This window comes from Colias eurytheme, chromosome 6, assembly GCF_061535395.1.
Source record: "Colias eurytheme isolate Ceu_HAF_F1 chromosome 6, ilColEury1 Martin Lab GWU primary, whole genome shotgun sequence".
Taxonomy (NCBI): Eukaryota; Metazoa; Arthropoda; class Insecta; order Lepidoptera; family Pieridae; genus Colias; species Colias eurytheme.
This window is the reverse complement of record NC_142985.1, coordinates 3,525,777-3,536,103: the sequence shown is the minus strand read 5'-3', so window position 1 is coordinate 3,536,103 and position 10,327 is coordinate 3,525,777. Positions and strand designations below refer to the sequence as shown.

Here is a 10,327-nt window from a genome sequence, read left to right as displayed (position 1 = left end):
ATTAGGTACATAATCTATTAACATAATATCTTTTATCGGCATGTGTATTTAAATAATATTTTTAAATAGCTTGATGTCGATTTAAAATATGGCCTAGTAGTATTGACAATAAATGTAAATAAATTCAATGTAAGTACTTTGTTATTGTCTTATTTCTAAACCTTTCTTTGTGATTTAAAAAAATAGTTAAAATACATTGTAATTTTAAGTTTTCTAAAGCATATTTTTTATCGCATGATATTAATAACGCGTTGTATTCATAAAAACTACAAACAATTATACTATAATTCACGTCAACAACGCAAGATTTATATAAATAGAACAAAGGAATATAGGTTAAAGTTAAAAAGGTATTTTAAAATTAATTAACATTTAATGTGTAAAGTTGCGTGTAACACGATGCATGAACGGATTCCGAAAGCTTAGAACTTACGGTCTCCAAGAAAACTTCGTTGTATCAAATAAAATTTTTAAAAGTACTTTTTTATTAGTATGAATTTTTTTTATCACTTTGCAGACGTTATCTTAATTTACATAAGATGAAACCATTCCAATAAATTGAATAAACAACAAAATATCTTATTATTATCTCTGTTAAATTTCACAATATTTTATTATACAAATTAAAAATTTCAAAACCCAAATAGCACTTTTTATTTTTTTCCAAATTCTATCCTTGATTCCGTCAAACGATGACATAATGTTCGATATTTAAGTGAAAAGAAAATTGACATAAAACGTAATAAAACTAACCCTAACATTCATTAACAATTTACGGTGAAATAATTCGTGCTTATTAGAAAATTCTTAGGTCTTGTAAACCCCCTGAGGGTGGCCGCTCGGCGCTCGTGACGCAAGGTCAAAATGCGTCATGCGGATATGCACCTTGAAACATACTGCAGACTTATAATGAAGCTCAGATAGTGAAGAATAGTAATCACAAAGATTACCTTGAACTTTTTTGTTGTCATCAAATGTGATAGGTAGAACGAACAATATAATGAGATAGAACGAGATAAATAAAGTGTACTGATCAGTTTTTAGCGGTGAAATCGCTAGTAATAGGATTATCAAAAATATTTTAGGAATGATAGAGGGCAATTAACTAAGTTACAATGTAATTTGATGTAAAAATAACAAGAATCAAGTAGGAAGAACTGAATTATTCAGCATCATTATCTTTAATTACATCTATAGTTTTAGATTTTTTGTGTAGGTATATTAATAAACTATAGATGAGTACCATCAAATTGATCCAACAGAAATGTAGGCCTGAAAGAATTTATTTCACAAACAATATATTGAAGGTATGTATAATTCTAAATACCTACATACAGCTGTATGATTGGCTTCATAAAACTTAATACATAAACATTGTTAATAATCCCTTCACAAATGTTTATCGTAAAATTCAATGGTGACCATAAAACACAAGGGAAGCTATTAAAAGTGCAAAAGAGCAGATTTGCAAGGCGAGTTTAATTTTGCCATGCAGCTGGGGATAATGTAAACATGGGGGTGAAGCCAATATGTTAAAGTATTGCATGTGTACCTGTTTGAAATGCAAACATACAAAAAAGACGGCTTTTTCGGATATGACATTTTTAATTATTGCGATTCATTAATCTACCAGCAAAGCGAAATATTAATTTGAGTAAAGCTCTGAATGTCAATCATGGACTATGTCAATAGAGATTTAATAAATATGAATTAAAGATAATAAATATTTGAATAAATAAATCTCTACTGTGTCTACTGTTTTTCCAGCTATCCATTAAAAATGAAGAAAGCTAATGGATGATATAGTTTTCTCTGTAGCAGTGATCATCACTTGTTTATATATTACTAGTGGTCCGCCCCGGCTTCGCCCGTGGTACATATTTCGCAATAAAAGGTAGCCTATGTCCTTTCTCAGGTATCAAAATATCTATCTACATACCAAATTTCATGCAAATTGGTTCAGTAGTTAAGGCGTGATTGAGTAACAGACAGACAGACAGAGTTACTTTCGCATTTATAATATTAGTATGGATTTTATTTTTCTTATCTAATACGATACATACAATCTAATGCAGTAAAACATGATTTTATTTGTCTTAATATATTTTCATAAATTTAATAACATGTATCCAATATTCAGTACCAGGCTGACATAAAAAACACGTGGTGCATCGTCACCCGTAACCTGAAGGTGCGGGCAGGATGCGAGCCACATGGCCCGCAAGGCACGGGCGTCTACGTGGACTGTAGATTTATGTGGATACTCCCAAATTCTTCATGACAAAAGGAACAAAAAGAGTTACGTATGCAATGATTCAAGTGAAAGTTTACTGAAGATGTTGGAAGGGAAAAAGGCATACTGAAATTATTATAATACGTGTACCAAATGTTGAAATAATACTATCTCGACTCTACCATCACAAAAGTAAATCTTACTGTTTGTTTACGACGTAGTATTCCATCATCTTTTGATTTAAATATTTCCATATATGTATGCACATTCCACTCACATTTTTGACTTTAAAAATTATAACAATTTGAGATGCAGAGGTATAATGCTACCAAAATTAATACAACAAACCATATCCATACTAACTCTTTCGTATGCAAAGTTACATTTTAAAAATCATCAACAGCACGTGTACAAAGCGATTTCAGCCAAATGCACTATTGCATACACTTAATATTACTCTGTAGGGACTGAGTAATAATTCCAAGAAGAGAATAAGAATGTTTTCTCAATTCAGATGTTCACACTTGGCAATTAGTCATAGGAAATACCTACTCAGTCAATGAACATTTCATAATAGACGTTTGATTTTATGAAATTTATATGTATTTGTATGTCTGGTTAGGAAGGGCTCTATTCTAATTTCTGCCAAAGAGGTAGAGAGGGCCTTAAATCAGAAAATAAAAAATAGCTTTCTTAATAATAAATTGTTTTCAAAATAAGGTTGATATTGTTTGCAATAGCCACATTTGAAGAAATTCGCTGAAGATAAAATGAATTTTGTATTTTAAACATGCAGGATGGTCAAAGTTTCTAAGAATCTTCTTTTGAGAGAGCAGTAGTGAAATAATAAAAAAACTGACACTGTCAATCTTGTCAATCTAGTTCTTTTTATTTCCAAAGTTCCTATGAAAAGGCTAGAGGAAACACTGAATAAAATATCAAAATATGTATCTTCAAAAACAAATAACCTACCTGAGTATTTAAATTATTTTTAACGTTTCACCACCATATCACGCCCGGGCCCCATGAAAAAAAAACAGCTAAGTATATTAAAATCAAATTTTTTACCTTACACGAAATAGTGTTTTCTTACGATCCGTTAATGGCCTGAAAGTGACATTTTACGATTTGACACTGAACTCGATTTATGGGCGTTTAAAATCTTCAAACTAAACGAAGTTTTGATGTTTAGAAAGTTAGTACGTAAACAAATAATAATTCCGGTCATAAATTACCTTTAAAGCTTTATAAATGGAGAACATGAATGTCTTATTAACGCTCACTATTATAAATACATAAGTCATTTAGAAACATTGCCATTAGATCTTAATATTATGAGCTCATGGTGAAGGAAACCTTATATTTTCGTGTACTGAATTCAGAGAAAATTTTGTCCTTCAATAAAAAAAATATAAAAAGCTATCGCAGAATATGTGTTGTAATAAGACAAAAAGTAATTCCAGTTATTTCAAATAATCAGTATAACAGTGTTGCGATAGTAGGGAAGCTAATAATTTCAGTGTCTGAAATATAATATATTTACTATATATATACTATATTTATTTTAACCCAACTATTTTTTATACAAATCTCAAGCTTCATTTAATCTTTATCAGTCACCTAACAAAATATAGCTACTAAAAGCTGGTTAATTCAAAATTCTATAATATGTAGCCTGAAGGCTTAAATTTATGATTATTATTATTAAAATACTCGTGCCTAGAGCTGCTAATCGAAACATCACCTATATAATTTAAAGCATTTAAAATTCAGTTCATTACGCCCTTCATGTTAGTTCAGAACTAAATAATAGGAAAAGTTGCTCATGTAGGTATAATACGTAGGTATAATATATAGATTTCAACAACAGAGTCGACATCTGACAAAGGGTGAAACTAGAACTACAGAGACTATGGTCTGGTGTTTCATTTCTCTAATAGCTGATCAATGGACATGATAATATCGAAAAGCCCAAACCTTTTCATGATTTGATAAAACTATAAAATTACTTGTGATTGTATATTTAGTTGGGATAGTTATGTTTTTGAGCAATTGCTAGGTATTTACTTTATATTATATATACTGGATCTCCCGGCAAACATTGTTCTGCCTCACTGTTATCACTTAGAGATATGATTTTCCGATTGCCTTTCCCTTGATCTACCAGCTAAGTACCAGCATATGCACACAAAATTTCATGAGAATCTGTCAATTCGTTCAAGAGGAGCTTAACTTCAAATGATGAGCATTTTATATGTTAGATAACGCTATTTATAACATTATTTCACGAATAATTCGTTGTTGTGTTTATTATAAGCCTTGTTAATATCGATAGGAACTGAATACATTAACTAATACTGACCGGTCTATAGGTAATTTGAAATAGCCAACTGTTAGATGGGTATTTCCCTTCAATGTCAAAGAGAATTAACATTTAGATAGGACAATACTCCCGAAACGATATTATGTTTATGGAAAATAGAAGTAGAAGAATCACACATTTCAAATATATAGGTAAGTATGAAAAAAATGTAAATAATGTACATTTGGAATACATTAATTTAAAATATGAAAGTTCCATAACTGTCTATCATTGGTTTCAAATTACTATCATTGGTATTTTGCCTATACCTTTGCCTTAAATTTCCTTATTTTAAGTTTATCAAATCTACGTCTGATCTTTTCCCGTTATGTTGAGTCTTCCGTCACAACAACGTATGAAAGTCATGATTTAATTGGATATTTGACCATATTTTATGTATATTATAATATAATAGGTTATTGGTATTTTCAGAAAAAGCGGTCAAGTAACTTTCACCTGGCCTTCAAATGGGAAAAAGCGGAACACGAAAATTTTCTTTTCACATCTCTAAATACCATGCTGTTGAATATCTCTTGGGGTCTGATGTATCATTTACGCTGTTCAAGGTAGCAAGGTGAAAAGTTTTGACAGTGGGACAAAAAGGTAAAAAGGTACATCGAGGTACAATGGACAAAAGTTGCTCTATTTATACAGACACTAGCTTTCCGCCCGCGGCTTCGCCCGCGTTTTCAGAGAAAAACCCGTTCCCGTAGGATTTCCGGGATAAAACCTATCCTATGTCCTTTCTCGGGTATCAAAATATATCTATACCAAATTTCATGCAAATTGGTTCAGTAGTTCAGGCGTGATTGAGTAACAGACAGACAGACAGAGTTACTTTCGCATTTATAATATTAGTATGGATTTGGTCAAAATACTAATCTGGATATAAATACTATTCTGGATAATTGCCAGTTATGTTTACCCAGATCTTTTTCCTCTTAAGTTGATATTGGAGATGATGCGTTTAGAAAATACCGTCTGATTATTCAGGCAATTATGCAATACAGTCAAGGTAGATTAACTAACGTTATAAGTCTTTTACTGTGTATAATAATTCTATAAGCACTTTTGATAATAATTTTCCCCAAATCTAAAAGAAAAATATACCAGAAGCTCTACCTTTAATCAAAAACCTGTACTTCACATACCAGTTAACCACTTACGCAAACTGTGTACAAAATTATCTACACACTGCTCTTAAGCCGCGGAAGAGATTTATAAAACACTCCATACCCCAATGAAGCGTAAGCCGATTAAGCTTAAAATCTAGACTGCATTTCCTCGTATTAATGTACTATCCATTCATATATGAACGCGAAGTCTAGGTAATTTTAAAAATAACAAATGTGTGGGCTAAACTCAATGTAGGAATAATATTTAAAACCGTATAAAACTCTCATAAAAGTAGAGTGCTTTAAATATATTCTTAAAAAAAAATGTTCTTATAAAAAAAAGAAATAATGAAACATTTATTTGATCATTTTCTACGTACTGGCAATCATTTGTTTCTTAAATAATAGGAAACTATAAAGAATAGTGATTACCTATTATAACCTACTAGCTGTGCCCTGCGGTTTTACCCGCAGTGCTCCACTACTGTTGGTCTTAGCGTGATGATATATAGCCTTTCTCGATAAATGGGCTATCTAACACCGAAACAATTTTTCAAATCGGACCAGTAGTTCCTGAGATTAGCACGTTCAAAAAAACAAACAAACTCTTCAGATTTATAATATTAGTATAGATTATAACCCATTGTCATATTATACGCGATATTTGCTTCATATATAAAATATATGCTTCATATAATAAAAAAAAAAAAATGTTGTGTGGTTTTATGAAACCACGGGAAAAGTGAAACTGTTCGAACGGTTCCGAACACTGCTTTGTGTAGCGCATGTCGCGTGACGGTCGGCTGCCGAGTAGGTATACCTACTCGGCAGCCGCGATACACGCGACATGCGCTACACAGACCAAAAAGTGAAGAGACGATGTAATAAAAGTTTCACTTTAAAAAGAATAATAACAACAAAGGACTATTTTAAATCGTCAGTACATTTATAGTTCCGTACACGAATATAGAAGTCTGATCCTTGACCGAATCCCTAAATATCCGATACTGAAAACATCGGACACTAAAATATACGTGTAAAATTAGCTGTATCCGTGTTCAATTTAGGATGAAGCTGGTATGTTCGATTCTTACGTTATTTAGACGTAAATGTGTCGCATTCCATAGTAAATATGCATATCAGAGGTCCGACGGTTTATTGTATTTAAACAAAATAAATAACAGACTTACATTTGTTATTATTATAATTTTCAAATTATCGTTACGTATCGTTACGTTAAACTGTAAATTTCATAGTAGCGGTTTACGTAAAAAATAATCACCTGAAATGCGTATTAATGGTAAAGGTGTAAGACAAATGTGCAATAAACAACCAAGAAACAGTACGATTCCTTCCCGCTATTGACTGCTAGTGGACTGCTATCATTGCACAATAGAATATCTTTGATTTCCAGCCAACCGTCAACCTGTCACGGCGTAGAAAAATAGTTTGAAATCCAACCAATGAATTATAAAACCGCACCGGCTCGAACCGACATGCTTTCAGAGAAATGAACAGGGCTACGTCTGTTCGAGTACTTTTGAGGCTTAATCTTAGCTTGTATGCTATGTGAGTAATTGGTCTCTATATCGGGAACATTTTAGAACCAATGATCCGGTGGATTATGCGATAAATGTGATGTTTTCGGGTCGATAATTTGCTGGATGTTTGTACTGGAACTGTGTTTTCGGATTATCGGGCAATGACGCACGTGTGACGTACTTATTCCTCAAAATCGTCCGGAAAGAGATGCTATAAAACGAAGGTAACACAAAAGACAAATACCTAATTTTTATCTACCTTTTATCTTGGATTATAAAACTGTTTTTTTTTGTGTTTTCTATAAAGCATTGTTTCATTAAGTTGCACTTATAACTTTCCTTATTTTCTAGATTTTATGAAAAATTTAACATTCCCTGTATTATTGGATGTATTGATGGCACTCATGTAGCCATGATAAGACCTAAAGATAATGAAGAAAGATTTTTTAATCGCAAACATTTTCATTCAAGAAATGTTATGATTGTAAGTAATAATTCACTTAATAAGTAATCAATTTGTTATAAGTCCATGTTTTAAATATAATATGTATTTTTAGATTTGTGATGCAGATTTAAGAATCTTGTCAGTAGATGCTTCATTTGGAGGAGCATCGCATGATAGTTTCGTGTGGAATCAACACCCCGTTAAACAACATTTAATAATTTTAAATAATAATGGAGAAAATGTGTATTTACTAGGCAAGTAAAGTATTTAAATAAGTTTATAGTAGAATTTTTGTATTTTTGAATCTATTTTAATAAATAGTTTTACATTTCAGGTGATTCTGGATATGCACAGAGGAAGTACATGATGACACCTATATTAGATGCTCCTGATGGCTCCCCAGAACATCACTACACTAAGTTGCACTGCTCTGCAAGGAATACCGTGGAACGTACCATTGGTATATTAAAAAATAGGTGGCGTTGCTTACACAAACATAGAGTGCTGCATTACCATCCAGATACAGTAGCTAAAATTATCAATGCATGTTGTGTGTTACATAACATATGTATTAATAGAGTAGGTGTTGATCTTGTAGAGAATACAGCAGAGTGTGGTAATGAATGCCCTGATGTCTCTTCTCAAGAATCAACTAGCAGCACAGCTGCAGGCTGCAGCTGCTGCACTAAGACGAGGAATCGAAAAACGAAATATTTTAGTTCAGCAGTTGTGGGCAAGTAGGAGGTAGGTTAAAAGCAAGGGAAGTTTTATATTATTTCTTATATATTATTTAGTTATGTTTAGTTATTTGGTATAAAAATTGTATTGTTACCTACTCAACTTATTTTTAAATGATTAATCTATTAAGTTGTTAATCTAAGTTTTGACATGTGATGATGAATGAAATGAATAAACTTTTTTTATTTAATCATAGTATTTATTTCTATACTTTCTACTAATATAACACAAATTAACAATTAAAATAGAATGATACATTACCTAACAAATTAAAAAAGAATAATAAAAAAAATAATTTCAACACATACATAATATAATCTTGGTGAAAGTTATTGACTGGGCATTTTTCTTGCCACTTCTGAAATTGCATTGGCAATTGACAACAAAGCATTTCCAATATTGCTAACGCTCTCTGACAATTTGGTTAATGATTGCGCTGTAATTAATTCGGCTTCAACCCGCCGCGCTTCGATATCCGTCATCTGCTGCATATCAATATCCACCGTTCTCTGTATCGAGGACCGGCGTCGGCGGGGTCGCTGTGGAAGGGTACTTTGAAGTGGCGTCGTAGGCGCAGGTACTGAAATATAATCAATAAAAAATGTAAAATCAGCACTTGAAACATCATGTTACAAATTGTTTATGCTTAGAAAAAAGTCAATAAAATAAAATAGTGAAGTGTTACATGTTCGAGCTGTAACAAAAAATCGCTTTACTGTTCTGTGAAAAAATCCCAATCTAGGGTTGAGTGACTGATGGATTTATGGAGCATATTTAAAATAATTTAAAATTCCTAAACAAATTTTGTACAAATATTTACTCGTGGGTTATTATTGTACTGCCTCATTGTGTGACGCAGTAATTGTGGAACTATCCATTTCCGCACTTTCTTGTATTAAAATGTTTTCCACTACTGGTGCAGACTGAAACAATGAAAAGAATATTATAAAATTTATTAAATATTGAGAATTCTAAATGGTAATGTATATATTTTCTATTACAATATTGTATGTTTATTTAAATATATTACCGGTTGAGGAAATGGGTCGACTGTCAACTTGTTTCACGCGTCGCAAATTCTTGTCCCCCCATTACTGCCACTAATCTATTGTCTAGGGCAGACAACACTGCTAGGTTGTCTGTCCCTCCCCCAGTACGTGTCATCGAAGCCGAGAGATCTGCACAATGTTTTTTTAAAGCACATTTCTTCTCAGCCCAATACTGGAAACAAATGAATTTTTATATCTTATTGTTAATGATTTAAATGCAGTTTATATAAATTGTTAAAAATATCTGAGGCTCGACTTTGAGACTTGCTTTCATGTTTGAATTTTAATGAAATTATTCAATTTAATATTTAAAGTAACAAGTATTACCTTAGCCCAGCCTTGTCCATTTTTAATTGCTCCTCAAAGAAAATTCAATGTATTCGCTAACGTTTCCCATTTTCTCTTTGTTTCCAATTTACCGTGCGCTGTCCGAAGCACTCCTCTAGCTATGCCCGGGTTTTCTTCGAGAAACTCCACCAAACCTTCTAACTGAGCATAACTTGGCCGATTGGACATATTTACTGAAATTGAAAAACTTTTATAATGCGCAACAAAATACAAATAATTTGGAAAATCCAAAAGTGCACGCCTCATAATTTTTTTTTAATAAATATTTATTAATTATTATTTTTGTTTATTTAATAACAATTAAACCACATCGAATCAGACCCTGAAAAATGAAAGGGTTCTATTCCTGAGCATACTCAAGCGTAAGAGAAAAAAAAAGACTCGATTAGTAAAGTATTTCGGTCGCTATCGTGTTAACAAGAAAAAGGATCCGCACATACAGACACACGGACGTCCAAGACAGAACTTTTTTAAACTGTTTTTTAACTAGTTTAAA

The 10,327-nt window shown here is 32.0% G+C and overlaps 2 long non-coding RNA genes across 2 annotated transcripts; one reads left to right on the top strand and one right to left on the bottom strand.

Annotated features, from left to right (window-relative positions):
• Positions 1-7,435: 7,435 nt before the first annotated feature.
• On the top strand, positions 7,436-7,895 carry LOC149907540 (uncharacterized). Its single transcript, XR_016456833.1, has 3 exons — positions 7,436-7,475; positions 7,603-7,735; positions 7,809-7,895. It is a non-coding gene; the product is annotated as an uncharacterized LOC149907540 (long non-coding RNA).
• A 1,359-nt stretch (positions 7,896-9,254) lies between these two features.
• On the bottom strand, positions 9,255-9,999 carry LOC149907539 (uncharacterized). The gene is made up of 3 exons (XR_016456835.1): positions 9,811-9,999; positions 9,465-9,655; positions 9,255-9,357 (listed from the first exon to the last, which is right to left on the bottom strand). It is a non-coding gene; the product is annotated as an uncharacterized LOC149907539 (long non-coding RNA).
• Positions 10,000-10,327: the final 328 nt, after the last annotated feature.